We start from the raw sequence: 9493 nt of genomic DNA, 5'->3' as shown, positions 1-9493 counted from the left end.
GTTTAGTGTTTCTTCTGGTTTCTAAGCTCTGTTGCATCTGTCTTTTGTTCATGGGAAAGAGAGTACCACCCAGGTATGGCCAATAAACAGCCAGTGCTGACGGGATTCAGGTCTTTCAAGCCAGGGCATCAAGGAAGACGAGCAAATTGGTGATGGTCTGACATACTGTATTCTTAAGACACGGAGATTGGCTTCAAACCTTTTAGCAGGAGGAGATGATTAAGAAAGACAGGCTGGTAGGTACGGGGAGAACGCGGTGTGTTAGCGCCGTAGCTTCTGGCTACTTTATCAAATTACAGCGTTAGATAAGCCTCCACCTCCCAATCGCCCTCCACCAAATACCAGAATTCCCAAGTTGTTGGGAGCTGGGGTGAGGAAGAAACTCTACAAAGATTTCAAGAGTGAATCTATCCACAATTAGTCATTTAATTTGCAAACGGGAAGCACTGCAGTTAAATAATCAGTATATATCCTTGCTTAGAGGCAAAATGTATCTTTTGACATCCTTTTGACCCTCCTGGTTGCCTTGAGAACTGTTGAACTACAAGAGGCTCCCACTTTGGAACACCTATCACAGGGCTTTGTGCCTGTAAAATGCTTTCCATAAATATTTGCTTCATTTGCTATTACAGATGTTTTACCTTAATTAGAATACTTATTTTTGAACGAACTATCTTACATGCAAATTTTTTTTTCCCTACTGGAATGCCTCCCTCCCCCACCCCCCGAAACTTTTCAGGAGAAGGAAGTAGAATTTAAAATATTCTTGGTTTCATCCTCCGGCAGAGCTTCCTTGCCTGCCCGCTTGCTCCTCTTACAAGCGTCCTATCCTAATAAATCTGTTTCTTGCCTAAAATAAATAAATAAAGAAATAAATATAAAACACGTTTGGTTTTAGCTTGGCAGTAAGGTCCAGAGTCTTACCAATCTATAGAGGGAATGACAAGTATTTGTTATAAAGCTAGACCTTATCTGGGCATTAGTCATCTAGTTTTTATTATGGTTGCGTATCCAGAACTCTCTTTTTAGAAATGTTTCAGACATTGTATCCAAAACCTCTAGGAAACTATTACACGTCTCCTACTTGATGAAAAAAAAAGGGGGAGGTGGTTGATGTGAATATATTTAGTATGATGTGCTCCTGCACGTCAAGGAGCTGCTCTTATTTTTGTAGCTGAAGACTGAGATATAATGGTGGAGAATTAATATATCAATGACACCGATATTGGTGAGAGTGTGGCAAAGGCGACATCTCATGTGACCTTGGTGAGATCTTGTCCAACATTTTTGAAGGGCAATTAGGCAGACCTATCAACATTTAAACATTAAAGAAAATGTTACCTGTGATTTTTAAAAATTAGAGTTGATATAAACATTATACAAGTTACAGACATGCTAAAAATTGTTATATAGTAATTTGGGCTGGGCATTCGCTGCTTTTGAACTGGCATTGCCCTCTCTAACAATTGTTCTGCCCCAGATATTTGTACAAGTATATAAGAAAATGTACACAAGGATGCTCGTTGCAGTATTATTTGTGCTCCAAAAAAACTGGAGACAACCCAGATATTCATCAACAGGAGAAAGGTTCAGTGTGGCACTTGCTGCAGAGTAGATGCAGCCACGAAAATGAAGGGCGGTGAGAGGGAGGGAGGCCCATAACACACCACTGAGTGAAAAATACACAAGTTGAAGAAAGCAGCAGGTGGACTCCTCCATTGTCATTTTCAAGTTCACATTTATGCATCGTGACAACGAACCTAGAAGAACACAAATTTGCTTTTGCAGTGAATACTGGTGAGTGGGTACGGAGGGTCTGGGGAGTGAAATTCACGTTTAACTGTACATCCTTTTGTATTGGGTAATTTTGTTTAACGAGTGCTACTTACTATTAAAATATTTATCATTTATTTTTCTGGATTTGATAAGTGAATTCATTGGGAACTTGTACTTTTAAAATTCCTAATATTGTTATCCAGAGGCTGTTCACTTTAAATAATTTAAAAAACCATAGCTAATTCCTAAAATAAAGGACATTCAGACTGTTGGGTTCTTAGTTAAAACAAGAAAAGTAAGATGCTCGCTATCAGAATAGAACCCATCAAGAAAGAGAAAAACAATCTTTTATAATCATACATCAATCACACTGTTCATCTAGATTGATTCTTGGGGTTAAAAAAGCACTTAGGGTAGCTTTTGAAGGAGAGCTTCTTCTGGAGGATGAACATAGACTAGAATTTAAATTGCAGTTTTAGGAACTGAAGTTTCTGGGGACAGGTTTTTGTTTTTTCTCTGTGTCAACATGCTTTTGTTTGTAGGTAAGAAAAAGCCAATCAAACTGGCTTAAATAATAAAAAGGACTGAGTGGTTTAAGTTACACACACACACACACACAAACACACAAATAAAAGAGAGGCCAGATCTATAGCTTCAGATAAGGCTTGATCCAGAAGCTCCAAAATACCAGCAAAGACCCAGTGTCTTTTTATTCTGTGCCTCTGTTGTTCTTTCCATGGTGTCAGCTTTATTCCACGATTGACCAACTTTGTGATTTCAAAATGTGATTTTAATAGCCCTCAGAAATACATTTTTCTTACTTCTAGATAAAAAGAGAGAGTGGTTTTTCTTCAAGCATTCAAGCCAAAAGTGCTGATATGCTTGGACCACATTTCCACCCCTAAACCAATCACGGTGACCATTGAAATAGGTGCCTGGGTCCCTGTTTCACCCTAAAGGCTCAGGCAGAGTCACATGCACAGAATCACATAGTTGCCCAAATGAACATCGGGGGTGCTAAGGAGGTACTCCTAGCTGGAAGGACAGGCTGGAGGGGTTCTCCGTGGTACCCCAAAGCACATCTGCTTCTCCTGGGCCACTCGCTCCAGCCTCCTGTACCCACTGTCCCGTTGTTGCTGTTTACCATACTTCTATTCCTTCACAACCCTGATTAGGTTTGGCAATCCTGGCCTCTCTTGGCTTGCCCCCACTTCATCTTATCATATTATGACTTTTCACTTTTAGCACCTATTGTACTTGAAATTTACTTTTTACCTTTCTTAATGCACATCTCAAAACCGAAGTCTGGATTAGCCCAGCTCACCCTGCTGAGCCAGGCCCTACGTATTGGCCAGCTTACAGATGGACTGTCTCGAATCAGGCACTCACCGCTGGTCCAGGGCAGGGTGGACTTGGGTCGTCGATCACATGGCCCAGAACATGGCCGTTGGGTGAGGAGGCTCCGGGCAGGCTATTCCTGAGGTGAGGCTGTGGGAGAGGCATGTCGACTCAGCGTGGGCCAGGAATAGACTGGTTCTCCTCTTATAGGACCTCTGCTATCGGTATTTTTTTAAAAAGCAGCCAAACTGTACATGAAAAGTATTATTATACTCTTTTTGAGTTTCTCCCGTAGCTTGTGTCACATTTGTTTCCATATTAGTACCTCATTGGGACACATCTTTGTCTTTTGAAAGTTGGGTTGATTTTTGGAAATATCTGGAAGTGATTTAGAGCCATTTCTGATTAAGGGTAGTGTGAGTAGGTGTCATAAATTTGTCAAAAATGAGGTGCGGATGGGACAAAGAGAGACAAATTAAATTATCTTTTGTGGTTCATAAACTGACCCCGAAGGGAATTCCAAGATGAGTTTTAAAAGTGTTTTGGGCAATGAGAGCACGTGAAACAACTGTGTGGTCCTCCTTCTGAAGGACGAAACTCAGGTGTGTGTTCAGGCTAGTGACTGTGGTGTGTGTGTGTGGTGTGTGGTGTGTGTGTGTGTCTTATTATACCATGATTAATCTCAGTTGAATACATGAGGGAAACATTAATTTGAATCTACGTCCAGGAAAGGCTGCTGTGCAGCAGGTAAAGGCTGGTGCAGTGGTATTAGATGTTCGTTGCTGTGATCTGCAATTCCAGTTGCATCCCGTGTGCATCGGTAAATATTAATAAATAATTGATAAATATTTGGGGAGTTCCCTGGTGGCCTGGTGGTTGAGGATTCGGTCTTGTTGCTGTTGTGGCACGGGTTTGAGCCCTGGCCAAGGACCTTCTCCATGTTGTGGGTATGACCAAAATAATTTTTTTAAGAATCAGTAAGTATTTGGAAGATCACCCCTGATCAGGGCTTCCGCCGTCAACCACCATCTCCTGCGCAGTCAGCGAGAACCCACGGGCTCTCTGCTGGACACACACATGCCTCAGGGAGACCCAAAGGCAAGGGGAAGGTGGGGCTCACGGAAGAGGTGGGCAAAGGAGCGTCCAGAGCACAACGGTGTCCACTCTCCAACCCCATATCGTTATGTTCAGTCTGCTTCCAGAAGCCCTTGGGCTTAAGCTTTCCATGAACTGAGGACATCTGAGAATGAGAATTCAAACAGCCTGGCTTTGGTGATCACCACCTCGTCTGTTCCTGGCAGTGTTCTTCCTGCAGACCCGGGGGACGCAGCCAGTGCAACAGCTTAGCGTGAGGGAGTGCAGGCGTTTTATTCTGCTGCGCTCTGGACAGAGAGCCAGTTATTTGCCTTCTTTATCTAGAACGATGCCTTCTTTCCTCCTCGTGTGCTAATACCCGTTCCCTCATGAATTCTCTTTGGACAGTCATGCATTTATGTCAGGCAGAAAATGGCCCTCAAACATACAGGATTTTGTCTGTATTTTATCTTCAGGACCCATGTAAGGGATGAGGTATTACCATGGCATGAAAAAAATGTCAGAAAAAATATCAGCCCTGGATTTGAACTCTGGGCCTGGCAGCTACTAGATAAGCTATGTTGAGGAAAGCCCTTGGAAAGCTTTTAACTTTTTTTTTAACGTGTTTGCTCAGCTGTGCAAAATTGGCACTATCCAATGAGTTAGCCCATCCAGAGCCCTCTCACTGTTTAAGTCGTAAAGCTCCAGGTGAAACAGAAGTAACCCTTGCACCCAGGCTGGCCTCAGTCGTCCCTGGCCGTCTTGGCTCCCTCAGGATTTGTGAAGGTCCTTCCACTTGCCGGGACTCCTACTCGTCAAGGCAATGGTGAATCCCACGCTTTCACGACCCCCTCCAATCCAACGCACTTCAACTTTTACCCTCAGGAGCTAATTTTCACCTGCTTGGATCCACGTGAAAACATTACCGCGCTTTTCCTCAGACTCTCCTTAGGGCTGATCCAGCAGGGGGGACCGTCCCTGGAGACGTAGGTGTTGGTGGGGGTGGGGGGTGGGCAAGGCAGCAGGACACAGACCTGATGAATGGGTGTCCCGAGTCGATAATTTATAATTGATCCAGAAGCCTCATCCGATGCTTCTTCTGAAGTCCTCATCTATGGTCTATTGCTTAATGAAAGAAGAAATTAATTAATCACGAATCTGTGCAAGTAAGCCCAAGGGCTCAATTTTCACGTAAGGTGAGTAGCTTACAGCGAGTCGAGTGGTGTCACCGATGCAGTTCAGCTCCAGGCCCTTGAAAAGCAAGGGCTGGGCCTGAGGGTGTGTGTCCCAAGTCTTTTCTGTACCACCGAATTTGGGTTCTCGGGCTTCGCTGAATCTTGCAGACATAAAATCATGGTCCTCAGTTCAATCCCTTCAGGGGCCTTAGCATCACCCTGGTTCACGGCCGCAGGGTCAACTCGAAACTCCGGCTTTCCACTCTGTAGATCCTGCCACCAGTCCGAATGCCATCCTTTCCCTCTCACAGGGCTTGGCTCACTGCCTCGTCCTTCTTGTTTTTGTGACTCCTTTTTAACCAACCCGTGAACCCAGTGGGACTGTGCATCACTCTTGTTCGTTTGCCTAGAGCCTGGGACAGGGTCTCGCTGGTCAGAAACTGTCCAGCAAATAAGTGACATGGTAAAAGACGAAGGAGAAGAGATTAGAAACTGGGTCCTGGCTCCAACCACACCTGCTACCCGTCACTTGGCGAGTCAGTCTCGAGCGGTTCAACTCAGTTCCTTTGCGTGGTTATCACTTCCACCCTGAAGGAAACCTGCCAACGTGGACGTGCTGGTCGTTGCCTGGTTAGTTCTTCTGCTTCCAGGGGAGGCTTTCGGAAGCCCCCTTTCTACCGCCTCTTGTTCGGAGGGCCCCCGGGCCATCCCCCCACGTAGTGACGCCATCTCATTAGTTTTGCAGAAAGGTGAGATTTACAATGCCTGCAGGAGGAGGGTTACAGGGACGGAAGCTGTAACCGGTGAATTAGCACAGCATTTCTGCTTTCCTTCTGGCTGCCATAAATTCTTCGGATGACACAGAATGGACATTTCAGATGATTATGTCTGGCTTGTAAGCTGTCCTCCAAATTGTCACCTTTTTCTCCCCCAGTCCCACACCTGGAGGACTTCGCTATGGGAATAGCCCTGACCTCTGGCCTCAGAGTCAAGGCTAATTGGCAGCAAGGTCACACAACTTGCTACCCCTTTCAAGTTGTACTTTAGAAATTCTACTAGGTTCTTTTTTCAGAAGTATTTGCTTATGCTTGGGTTTTTTTACACTAAAAAACTTTTGTATGGTCAAGACTATTGTTACAAAACCCTGCCCAAGATTCTTCAAAAAATGCCAAAGTCACACGAAGCTTCTTGGAAATTAGACTCTTTAGCAAAGGATCTGTTCCTGACTGCTAACAGTGGGTAGGTCACAAATGGTCTTTCAACTTATGAAAATTCCAAGTACTCATTCAGAAGATTAATTTACAGTGTATTTGGAACAAACATTTGTTGATTGATTAATCAATACAGTTATGGTAAAGAACCAAGGAGGACATGAATTTTATTTTAAATTTCAAGATACGAAAGTAAACAGATTCCAAAATATCATATCTCTGTGCTCACTGAGAATCAGAGAGTAGCGTATTTTGGGCTAAACGTCTGTATGTCCCTCCAGGGTTACTAAAGGAGCCCGATCTGCCTTAGGACACCTTTGAAGGAACTAGGAGAATGTGACCTGTCCATTCACGTGGTCATCGGTAAGTGATCTTGAATGGTTTATAACGGACGAAGGGAAACGGAGGTAACTTCTCAAAACGATGAGTTTTCTTTTGTCCTAGCTCAGAATCTGATGAACGGGAACGCCTCATAATGAGCTTTTGGAGAAGCTTAAAAGGTTGGCACTTCTATGCTATAAAATCGGGTTGTGACGAACATGGTACAACTACAAATGTAACCAAATTCACTGAGTAATTTAAAAATTAAGTAAAGTCATAAGTAGTCAAAAAAACGAAAAAGTTGGCATTAATATTTTTCCCTGAGAGATTTTGGAGAAGTCACAAAACCAAATAATGTTCCCCCAGCTCCTTCCTGGATGCTGGACATGGATGCGAAGCTTCTTGTGAGTTTTAGAGTCAGTCATGGACACAAAACTAGGGGGAAAAACAAAGAAACAGTGATATGTAGACGACATGCCGAACAAACCTGAAAAGCACTCAGGAAAATGAGTGTCCTTCCCAGAGAAACCAGCGATGTCAGTGAGAGCTCCCAGGACGGCCCCTCACACTGGCCGGCGCTGAGCTCTAGCTTTCCAGGTGAGTGAGAGGGGGCACAGTCCCTTCGTTTCTCTGAACTTTGGTTGATTCTAGGAAGGAAGGAAAGAAGGAGGGAGGGGGAAGGAAAGGGAGAGAGAGAGAATGAGAGGGGGAAAGAAAGAAGATAAATTGCTTATTTATAGAGACCCCCAGGTCTATACATTGTCTCGATTTCGCCAGCAATGACCCAGGGGAGGAAAGAGGGATGCATGTTAACAGCTCAGCTCTCAGACCCTTGATCTCACCTGAGTTTTCTCCTTCTAGTTTGGCAGGAAACCCCAAGGATGCGTCTGGTGTAACCGGACTTCTAAGGACCATAAACAATCCAGGGCAAAGCCAGACAGGCTGGGTCCTGCTTCTTAACCCCTTGAATGCTATGCATCTCCCCCCAGAAGAAGGCTTATTCGCTGCAGCATAGAGCATTTGCCTTCATTGTTCTGTGCAGACACTGGTTTCACTGATGGAGGTGATTGAGATGCTTTCTCTTTGCGAGGTAGAAATTGTGTTTAAAAGTGAGATGCAAAGGGGCTACAGTTGGACAACTTTTAGTGTCACCTGGATGCCTGTCCAGAATAATGTTCTTTGTGATCTTGGAGACGTTAAAGTGGTAAGATTTCCAGTCACTTGCCAAGGAACCAAGGTACTTGCTGTTAGAAGCTGGGGTATCTTTTGCCCTGTTTGTGGTTTGGGCTCTTTTTAAGTGGAAGGACCTTTTCTGGTGTCATCATGACAACAGGGCTGCAGTGTAGATTGGGTAACTCAGGGAGGGTTTTTTTAATGGAGTCTGACTCTTTGTGTTGTTTCCAGAATGTCCCTCATCTTCCCCCCGCAGCCATAATCCCAGTTTTGTGAAACAGGTGCTTCTTAGGAAACACATTTCTTTCCTGACTTTCCAGGTTTGGCGCACGTGCCCCAGGCCACACCTGTGAATGCAGCCCTTTGGCCGGTCTCCGTGGCTCTGGAGGGTCCGTGTGACCGAAAACGGTCCCCTTGGAGGAATGCCTACGGGAAATGCTGAAGTGATGCTCTTTTCCTCCGGAGCTGGAAGGACACACGCCGCGGGGAGGCAGCGCCAGCACTTTAGCAGCACAGTAGGAGTACCCTCAGGATGGGGTGACATCACAGAAGGCAGAGCAGAGTGAAAGATGGAAGCGGGTCCCTGGCGACAGTGTTGGGGGCCTGGCTGGAGCCTCCCTTGGTATTTGTCGGGTTGCTGGATTTTTCACTCACAGAAGGTGATAAATCCCCTTGTTTGAATCCGTGTGTGTCGTGTGTTCTCTGACGGAAAGGAAATGCGTTCCAACTGAGAGAGGGTGGTTCTCGGGTAGGGCGGGGATGGCGAGTCAGCTGTGCAGGGACCGTGAACCTGATGGGACCAGGTGCATCTCCTCACCCAAGGGGACATGCGCTCAACCTTTAGTCTGAGATAAACACAGAGGCTCTGAAATCTCTGCCCTCATAAAATGAGTGTAAATATTGCCTGTTTTGTTGTATTGAGATGATCCAACATTTCTGTGGGAAAGAAGAGCTGGTCACTGGTGTGTGTGTGTGTGTGTAGCACAGGCACTAGTGGAGAATGGGGGGTGAGCGGCGTCCACGCCTTTGGCCTCTGCTCATCCCCCCCTCTGTGAAAATCCCACTGGGCAGCAGGGAGGAAGCTTGGAGGGTGATGGCACTGGCCAGAGGTTTAAGATCAACCAATGGGGGAACTGAGTTGAAGAACCGAGTAAAATCTAGAGGGTATGGCATAAAAAGGCTTTAAATTATATTTAAAGATTTTTTTAAATGTCTTTTACTGGAGAGAATTTTTTTTTTTTTTTTTTTTTTTTAAAGACAAGAGGGCCAAAAGTCAAGTCCTATTATCAGGCATCTAAAATGACACTTCCCCCTCTTCTGAGAGAAAGGTCTGCCACAGCGACTGAAGCAGAGTGAAAGCGAAGCCTGAGTGAGGCCTGAAAGGAGTCTGAGGAACGAAGGCCCGCAATCAGAGGTGTGCAGAAA

This window comes from Sus scrofa, chromosome 4 (assembly GCF_000003025.6).
Source record: "Sus scrofa isolate TJ Tabasco breed Duroc chromosome 4, Sscrofa11.1, whole genome shotgun sequence".
Taxonomy (NCBI): Eukaryota; Metazoa; Chordata; class Mammalia; order Artiodactyla; family Suidae; genus Sus; species Sus scrofa.
This window is presented reverse-complemented; position numbering follows the sequence as displayed.